The following is a 10,422-nucleotide window of genomic DNA, read 5'->3' as shown; positions in this document are numbered from 1 at the left end:
GTCTCTCGCTGGGGAGTTTGACTCTTATGCCACGGGAAGTGGAAGCTTGTCTTTAAGTAGAAATTCAAGGGCAGAAAATTTCCATTCTAAATTTCCTCTGCAGCACTCAACTGAAGCCTGAATGCAGGGCCATTGATGGAGGAGGGTTGTTAAAGTAATCCCAGTGAAAGCATGAACAGAGACAATGCCATAGGAATGGAGAGCAGGGGTTAATTAGAGCCACCCTAGGAAGGCAGGCTCTTCAAGATGCCACGACTGATTAGACTTGAGCAGTAAGTACAAGCAAGAAGACTGAGACACTTCCTAATTTTCTATGACAAAATTTCCATATGCTCTAAGAATGAGCTTTAAAGGAAATAATAAAATGAAGCTCACTGAAAACTTCTACCCTAAAGTCCCAGGATCCCAGCCTCAAAGGAAAACCTAAGACAGGCAGGCAGATAAAGTAGATGAAGATAGTAAAATAATTAAAATAACAAAAACAAAAGAAAACAAACAAACAAAAAACACCACACATATAACATGGAGTGTTAAATGTAAAATTCACTGACACTGAACTAGAAAGCAGAATAAAATGCCAATAATTAATATTGGGCTATGTCACTAATATTTAAACTAAATGTTTAATGAGACCTTTACACACAGATTGCACAGCTGAATTAAATGCACATATGGTCAGTTACTTTCTGATCACAGGGTCCTTATTCATCAACATTTCCAAATAAAACAAGCATATTTACACCTCTGACTTTATTCATGCACTGTGATGGTCACTTCTCTTTCCTCTGTCCTCAAACTTACTCATTTAATGATGTTCTGCCCAAATGTCACTTTTCTGGGTATCTTTCATGTTCTACCAGGAAATTAATTTGTCATCCATTTCTGCTTCCATGGTTATTTACACATAGGGACATAGATATAGATATAAATATGGATATAATATGGATGTGGATATGTAGATATAGATATTTAAAATTATAAAAAATTGACAATTGTATTTCCTGGGTGTAGCAACATGTTTGAAAAATAAGTTATTGAATAACTTCAACTAATACTAATCCATTGGAAAGTATCACTTGATCATATTAAGTAGTACAAAAAAGTGTGAATAAAATATAATGTAGACATGGGGGAAATTTTTTAAAAAAATAAAGAGTACAGGAAATTCTCACAGTTCCTATTAGAGAGTTTGGAAATTCCTTGCCCCTCATGTCTAATCCTACTAACCCCTAAGACCCAATAAAAATAAAGCTTCCTTCAAGTCTCTGGATTCCTAACAAGATTGACATAATTTCTCCTTCTCTGAACACTCATATACTTTCAAAATGTTCTTCCTCATCCTATCCTTATTTCCATTGCTATACATTTATATTTATATATGCATATGTATATTTACTTGTCTAGTAATACTCTCTTGTTAGATTAGATTATAAATTCTTTGAAAAGAGATTTGTTATAGAATGTATACTTTTGTTCCCAACAGCACCTAATACAATGCACTAGGATATAAATCAGTAAAGAAGTGTTTAGTAAATGCATTAATGAAATATAATTTTCTCTATTGGAGAATTTTCAAACATGAAATGATATCTAAAACAGGGTGTCTAACCCTAGCTCTATTGAAGTTTTGGATGTCATTGCACATTTGGACGCTGTTATGGGCTGCCTATGTATTGTAGGATGTTTGGCAGCATCTCTGACCTCTATCCACTAAATGCCCGTAGCTCCCAGCTTCCCTTCTCACAGCTGTAATAACCATAAATGTCTCCAGACATTGTGAAATATACCCTGGGCAGTGATTGGGGAGCAGGGATTGTTGAGAACCACTGATTTAAAAGATGAAACTACAACTGTATGACTGCTCTTAATTTATAAGGGAAATAAGCCCTCAGCGACCCTTGTATCATATAGGTGACACTGCCTTAGATATAAAATAGAAACAATTTGGGGTCCATGAATTTGATGATGTACATTTACTTGAAAGAAATGAGAAAATATGAAGGAGACAGAAACTTAAAAATTTATAAACATTACCACTGCATATTTTTTCATAGTAAATCAATTTGATAATGATATAAACTGACACACTATTTTCAGGATCATATGAACAGCTTTGTTACTGGATTTATTTATATGTTAAAGAAAGCAAAATTCATCTATGACCTTTACAAACCATAGCCATTATGGAAGTACATAGGCTTAAGTACTCAGCACTAAAGCGTAATATTTTGAATATGCTTTGCATTAATATTTTCACATTTATATAGACATTAATACAATTTTGTAATTTAGAACTTTGTTTTATTTATTTTGTTATACTAGTTGGTTGGATTCTGCCCTTAGTAATAGGGATGATGTATTCTATTTTATCAAATATTTATTAAGCAATGAGTTTTTATGTTTTTCTAACCAGAAGTTCTGTTAGTAGCATACAATTGATAAGACATTGTCTTAGCCATCAAAGAACTTACATTTAATGGGAATAAGCTAGCCTATAAAATAGAATAATATAATAAATGATATAGTAATAATAAAATACTTAGTTCCATGATACATATGAAAATTTTGTAGAACACATAGAGAAGGCACTCTTAGCTCAGATCTACAGGCAGTGCAGGAGGCACCTAATGGTTTTTAAGCAGAAGGGTGATACAGTCATGAATGTGTTATAGATAAAGCCTCAAAGAAGGCAAGAAAACCAGCTCAAAGCCTTTACAATACAATATATTATGTTAAGATAATATTAAGAGTTAAAATAGTCCAGTGGTAGAAAGCTGGGAGGAAAAACAAGATGAACTTGAGCAATACTAGGAGAAAAATATTAGAATTTTATGAGTAACATGACGTGAAGTTTTAGAGACAAAAAGGATTTAGACTGTCTCCCAGATTCTAGCTTTAGGTGGCTGGACAGTTAGGTGTACCACTAATTGAGATTAGAATAACAGAGAAAGTAAAGGTTTTAGGGAAAAAGATAATGTGTTTTCTCAGTTTTCATTGGTAATAGTATACATGGTTGAAGCATTTTTACTGGTCTGAGTTTAGGAGCAGTAAAGGCAAATATTAAGATTAGGTTGTTGTTGTTATCCTTGTTTTGTCAAATGGGTACAATAGAAGGGATGGAGATGGAAGAGATTTGAGAGTGGTGGTGAGAAAGCACTTCAGATGATTAATCAAGGTTCTTAGGTTGCCTAGAAAGGTTAAAAAAGAAAGTCCTTTTTAGGCTATGAGAAGATATAGAGATTTATAAAATATTACAGATTTGGTACATTGTATGTCATAGTGTGAGAACTCTACAAAGGACAACAGTTTGTTTTCAACAAGTGAGGAGCTGAAATATAAGGTTTCTAATTTTTTTTTTTTTTTTTTTGAGACAGAGTCTCACTCTGTTGCCCAGGCTAGAGTGAGTGCCGTGGCGTCAGCCTAGCTCACAGCAACCTCAAACTCCTGAGCTCAAGGGATCCTCTTGTCTCAGCCTCCCGAGTAGCTGGGACTACAGGCATGCACCACCATGCCCGGCTAATTTTTTCTATATATATTTTTAGCTGTCCATATAATTTCTTTCTATTTTTAGTAGAGATGGGGTCTCGCTCTTGCTCAGGCTGGTCTCGAACTCCTGAGCTCAAACGATCCGCCCACCTCGGCCTCCCAGAGTGCTAGCATTACAGGCGTGAGCCACCGCGCCCGGCCAAGGTTTCTAATTTTTGATAGCACAAGATGTTAACAAGATTTAGGTTATCACCATGCATGTGGGCAACACATGGAGTTGAGGAAGTCAGGAAATTTCTAGAAAATGTTTGCATAAAATATCCACATGAAACTTGGAGTAACCTGGGGCTATGGTAGAATTTAGAGTAGAGAAGGAATAGTTAATGTCAGTGACTGACAAGATCTTCAGTATGGAGGAAGAGTAGAAAAATCATATTCAAAGGACTTTGAGAGAAGATGATACTTATATTGTGTTTATCCCCTAAATAGAGGAAGAGTAATACTTTAGAATTTGCACTCAGCACTGAGGAGGTAAGCATGGAATTGCTTGAGGGAAGAAATATCCTCCAGCTGAAAGAATGACAAACTTTTCAAGGGAGGAAAAAAAATTGGTGGGAAGAATCAAAGCAGATTCAATGCTTGCTCACTGATATGGACAACACTAATTTCACTGTTCCACATTCACTTTCATGTTCTTTGGAAGCTTCTATATAAAGAACTTGAGTCAAAATGTCCTTTAAATAATAAAACCAAGACATGAAAAACACCATAATATTCAATCTTCCTGATTAAAAAAGCAGATTTAGAAAAATAAATATCATAAATAGTAGAGAAATATGCCAAAGTTTCATAATACAGTTTTCTGATTAAAAAATTTAAGTTCTTTAAGGCTTATAAAAAAACCAACAAAACTCCATTCAATATGTTTCTCTGCATAATAGTGCTGAGATGCTGTTCTATTAATAAAATTGCTTTAAGATCTTTGGGATCAATAAGTAGTTGAAATGTTTGGAATATTTCAAGGCAAGGTAATCAAAATGAAGACACTGACTGGAGGATACATTAAGGGAATTAATTGTATGTATGTAGGAAAAGTAATTGAGAACAGATTATGACCAATTGTATAACTAAATAACATAGTAGACTCATGTTTATAAAGTATTTCAATAAAAAATATTGTTCTTGGATTACTAAAGGTACTGTGAAAGCAATTCAGTGGGACAGAAGAGTGTAGTTTGCATTAATCTTGCATAGGATGCATGATCTCGGTATATTTTCAAAACCCCAGAAATACTGCTCGAAACTCAATTGCTATAAATTTCTGTGTACTTATGTTATCCTTCCAAATAGACCATGAAATAGAGCCAGTAGCACTCCCATTGCACAGCTTGAAAAGCTAAAATCAAAGAGTTTCATGATTTTTCCAAAGTTACACAAAGTTAGAAGGTCCACATTCAAATGCAGGTTTTATTCTTTCCATTATAGCCCAAAACAACAAACACCTTATCTTATTCTTAGAGATAAATAGCTCTTTGCACTTTTAATTTTTTTCAACTGAATTTTTCATTCCTTTAGAATTCACATTAACACTATGAAGTGACAAGAAGTGTTAGTGAGGCTCACCAGTACACTAACAAGATGAAGACCATATATGGATAGACTAAGAAAATGAAAGTATGGATTCTACTATGAAAAGATCTCATCTCTGAGTAGTTTTTAGATGATTTAGACATAAAAAGTAGATACAATTTTATTGGATAATTCAGATCAGGCCTTCATAGTTCTCTAAGTGCTCAGTCATGAGGAAAAGATTCTACCCTCAAAATACATAGAAGCCTTTTTTCCTTATATTAGTCCTTCTTTCATACAACAAGTGTTTATGGAGCACCTACTATGTGTCAGATAGTAAACAAAACATTGAAGAAAACACAAATTTTTCTTACCTTTATTTTCACTGGGGGCTGGAAGGATACACACAATAAACAGTATATATATTAATAATATAATATTATACGTAAGCTGCTGGTAATTGAAATACAATAGAATCAAATAAAAGAGAGAAAAGCAATTTTAGAAGGGGATGCTGCAATTTTAAATAAGGCCAAACCTTAATGGGAATGTGGTATTTTGAGAGAACCTACAGGAATGATGTAATGAGTCATGCCACATATGAGTAAAGAAGATTCCAGGCAGAGCAAAGAGCAAACACAAAGGTCCTGAGGATGGGGCGGGCCTTATATGTCCCAGAAGAAAGAAGGATGGTGGAAAGGAATAAAGCAGGAAAAGAGGAGATAGGGAGTTAAGCAGGAGGAGTGGATATAGCAGGCCTTATCATCTAGGTCCTTGCAGCCCATTTTAATCAATGTGGCCTTTACTCTGAATGAGATAAGAAACCATCCGATGTCTTTTAGCTGAAATAATATTCCCTCATTTTAACAGGCTTAATTAGTTCATAATAGACTAAAAGAGGCAAGGGAAGAAGCAGGAATATAGCTAAAGATTGCTGCAATAATCCAAACAAGGCACGCCAGAGTTTCCGGTTAGAGTAGTTACAGTGGAGATGAAGAGAGTAGTTAGATGTTGCTTAAATTTTGAAGCTGTCGAGAAGAGATAAGGGACTGCATGTAGGTTTTGAGAGAAAGACAGGAGTCAAAAATTATTCCAAGTTTTTTAGCCTAAAGAATTAGAATTACTAACATTAAATGAGGTGGTTAAAGATAAAGGACTTTCATTTAGGCTCTGAATGCTTCTTGCTGATAGTAATATTTTAAGATAACCGGCCTTTTTGTGTCTTGACATTTGTTTTTCTTATTGTTGGTTTAGCTCCAAGTTATTTCAAACCACCTCATACATTATGTCATATGAATAATAAATATCTCCATTCTTTTCATATTTCTTCAGCATGATCACATAATAAATGAATAACGATATTTTAACTCATATTTTCTGTTTCAGTCTGAAAGGCTCTGATAATTTTAAGCTTACCAGAGAATCAGCACCTCTCCACCACACCTGCCTTTTACCTTTATTTCAGCCATTGATTTAGCAATTTTCAGAGACTAGTGAAATGTTAACTGGCCAATTTTAAGTCTCACAAAACTTCTAAAGGATAAAATGCATAGAGGGATATAGGTAGCTCTTTAATAAGTTAAAAACAATTTATTTGACTTTTTTTCTTACATTCATTAAAGGACAATATTGAGTTGGGGAAATAGAACTTTTTAAAAGGTTCCAGTTATGAGCTAGAAGGAGACCAATGACGCAAAGGAAGGATGGAAGACATTGAAGCTAAGTGAGTTCCTATCTAATTATCGACTAGCTGAGTCCTTTGGTAGTGTCATATAGTCTAGTTGATCCTCAGCATTCATAATAATTATGATGTGTTTGTTTTGCTTTTTAAAGGAATGAATACAATAATGTATGCAAAAAAATTCAAAGACACATGAAAAATATTAAGTGCTAAAGTAATGTAAGTTTTAAATTCCAACTCCTTCAACAATCATAGACCCAGTAAGCAGAAAAAGATTTAGATGAAAAAGAGATAGGTACTACATCCTACAGCCTCAAGTATGAACCAGTTATACTTTATCCCTCCTCTTTATGCTGCTTTGTTTACCTTTCATAAAACTTATTCACATCTCTGCTACAAATCGTTTCACCAATTGTCATTTCCATGTATCTAGAGGCAGAACTCTTGCATCTACAATTTTTAGCACAATTATTTTTCCACAAGCATTCAAAAAAAACAATGAAGCAAAGTCAGAGAATATTCACTACCACTTGTTCTCATTATGCTAACAACTATAGACACTTTATTTTCACATTTTATCTATTTTTTAACTTGAAAATCGTTCTAGATTATCTTTTAAAAATTAACAGTGTAAAGAGTGCAGGCAAATGGAAGAAACTAAAAATGCTTGTACATCCATCTTTGCCCACCACTGTGCTTTTAAAGGTTGGAGTTAGAAGAAAATGGTGGTAGAGTAGATACAGTTAACCTTAAATCACTGAGACTGAATAATTAAATATACTTTTATAATTTTACTAAATCAGAGGAAAAAATACCAATATAAAAGTCAGAAAACAAACGTAATTTTTCTATTTCAATGGCAAATTTAATATTGTGGTTTTCAGGCAAACACAGAAGTCAAATTTCTTAATTCAATATTAAGTTATAGATAGTAAAGGACAGATTCTGAAAATATTAAGAAAATTATACATCATATTTTAGATTGACTATTTTCCACAGAATATAATGCAAAAAGTTAAGTCATTTAATTCTTAAAAGCAATGCTTCTAAAAGTTTTATAAAGTAGTTTTGATAAAATCAGCCCAAAAGAACCATATGAGTACTACAATAATTTCCATTTATTGCTGTTAGCCACAACATTTTGTGATACTTTTCCAAGACTTTATGAATTCCAAAATGTAGCTCCCTTGAATTGAATTTAAATTAGGAATAATCAGACGGATCTATAACTCAAATCCTATCCCTATGCTAGCTTGGAAAATTTGACCAAAATTTAACATATCTTTGTCATCTATTATGTCAAAATTTGTTAATAATAGACATAATATTCAAGAAAAAGTAATTCATGTTATTTTATCTTAAGTTTCTTCTCATTTTATAGCAAAAATAATGTAAAGGACATCAAAATATATTTTCTTCAAAACTATATTCCTCACATTCAATAACAGACCCTTCACAATCTAGTGTAAATTTATGTTCTTAGATTGAGCAATTATTTGTTACTAAAATGAAAAAAATAACTTGGTTAGGTAATATATTATTTGTTATCAATTCACATATTTGAACAACATAGTTGATTTTTTTTTCACTTTTAACTCAGCATCTCATTGAAAATAAATTATTTTAGTAGGAAAATATGATACAGATTACATGAGAGCCCTGCACAATAATAAGAACAAATACAGAAGGATTCTTAAGAGGAAAATAAGTAAACATGAAAGGCAAATTTTTATACATTAAAATTTTATCTAGATCTATCTGTGCCTCTCCCCCTTCTACCACCAGCAGGGACTGCAATGAGACAGTCTTTACTAATGTTTTTTCTTAGGCTATGTACCAACACAGCAATTTCTGAGAAAATAGCTTGTTTGTAGGAGCAGAAATGAGAGACTGATGGAGTAATAGAGGAAAGGAGGGGAAGCTAATGAATTGGTGCATTGTTGACTTAGCTACCACTGAGTATGATCGGTTCTCAATACTGCTGGGACCTATCAAGAAGCCTTAGGAATAGAATCTCAGAACCACGGCTCTCCAGTGATGAAAAAGGGAAACATTTATTTGTCACCCTCTTCCCTCATGCATAAAGAATTATTCTATGGGACATTAACATTTTAGTACTTCCAAGTTGTGCATATGTAAAAGACATAAATGTCCTACAAGTTCCCATGCTATGGCATCGAGAAGAACCAAGGCAAGAAGGAAGAGGTGCAGAGTATGTGCTTGGCATGAGAATCTCTCAGATTTTACCCATTCAAAATTAGCTGCCACAGCTATGCTGCTGGTAATGAGGCCAAGAGGATTTGAAGTGCTTTAAGGAGGTATTTTCTTCAGTATACCCTGTGCCTCACTTAGATATGTATTGTGCTCTCCACAAACCACAATCCACCCGATAGTCCTCTTTAGCAGACCCGAAATCTATGAGGTTTTCATAAAAGACAATTATTGTGACAAATTCTAATCTCTGCTCCTACAGCCAACCCTGAATCCTTGACTGATATTTCACCATTAACTTTGTCCTTCTTCATGGTGTGTTCTAGGTTTTTTGACCTCTTATTTCCTATATCAGCTGGTTAAATGTTTTTGTTTGGTGATGTGACTCAAAAAATCTCCTCAATTACCTTGATTTTTGGGGGCCATGGTTGCTGCAAGTATGGGCCAATAGGAATCATGTTGAATGGGGCCCATCTCACAGCCATTTCTTGCTTCCTAGAAGAATGTATTTTTTAGGATGTAGTACAAAATATTACCTTCTGTCCCCCCCAGGTGAATCCAGTTAATCCTTCAATTATCCTACATATATCTAGAATCATATACTTATAATCTAAGAAGACATTAACTAAAATACTCTAAGAAAAGAAATGGCAATTATAAGACATTTCTGTAGCATACAGTAATTTGGTATTATATTTTCTTAGCCAATAGGAAGACATGTTCAACTAAAAGTTAGTGGATGAGCTTCTTCAAAAGATGATATTAACAAATTGGTTTAGTACCTTAGATAAATACATTAGAAAAAGCCTCAATGCAAAGAACAGGGGTTTTACAATTCACATAAGGGAAATTTATATTTTTCAATGCTTCCGCATTACTAGTTTGATTAAATGATTAGTTTTTGTTCTTGTTGTTTTCCTTTTCAGAATATAATTAGATACATTAAAGACATTAATAATATCTTCTGATTTCATGGAATTTTTGTCATAATTATTGGGTGAGCTAAAATAACATTAAACTTATGAATTGATTTTTGCTATCCCATAGGATTATCATTTATCCTGATTTAGTAAAGGCACCAGGTGGCTTTATTTCGTTTATTAGAAATGGATGTTATTCACTCTTCTGTGATGTACCTGGGGCATTGAGCTTTGGAACAAGTTTTGTGAATTGAATTATAATCACAATATAATTGTTCTCCAGTATACCTTCTCAAGAGTATAATTTATTTCCTATAATAAATAACATTAAAACATATTTTTAAATAGAAACTTCCTTTTAAGGATAATCAAAATAACATGATTGAAATGCCTACTATGTGCCATGGACTGACCCAGATTCTGGGAGAAAACAATGACTACAACTTAGTCCTTTGTTCTCACTGTCTAGCAGAACATTTCAGTTCTCTTTGTAAACTTAATGGCATCTTTGCATTACAATTTTATGACATTATAGACATACCATTTTCTTTTGTT

The sequence above is a fragment of the Eulemur rufifrons genome, chromosome 2, assembly GCF_041146395.1.
Source record: "Eulemur rufifrons isolate Redbay chromosome 2, OSU_ERuf_1, whole genome shotgun sequence".
Lineage (NCBI taxonomy): Eukaryota > Metazoa > Chordata > Mammalia > Primates > Lemuridae > Eulemur > Eulemur rufifrons.
This window is presented reverse-complemented; position numbering follows the sequence as displayed.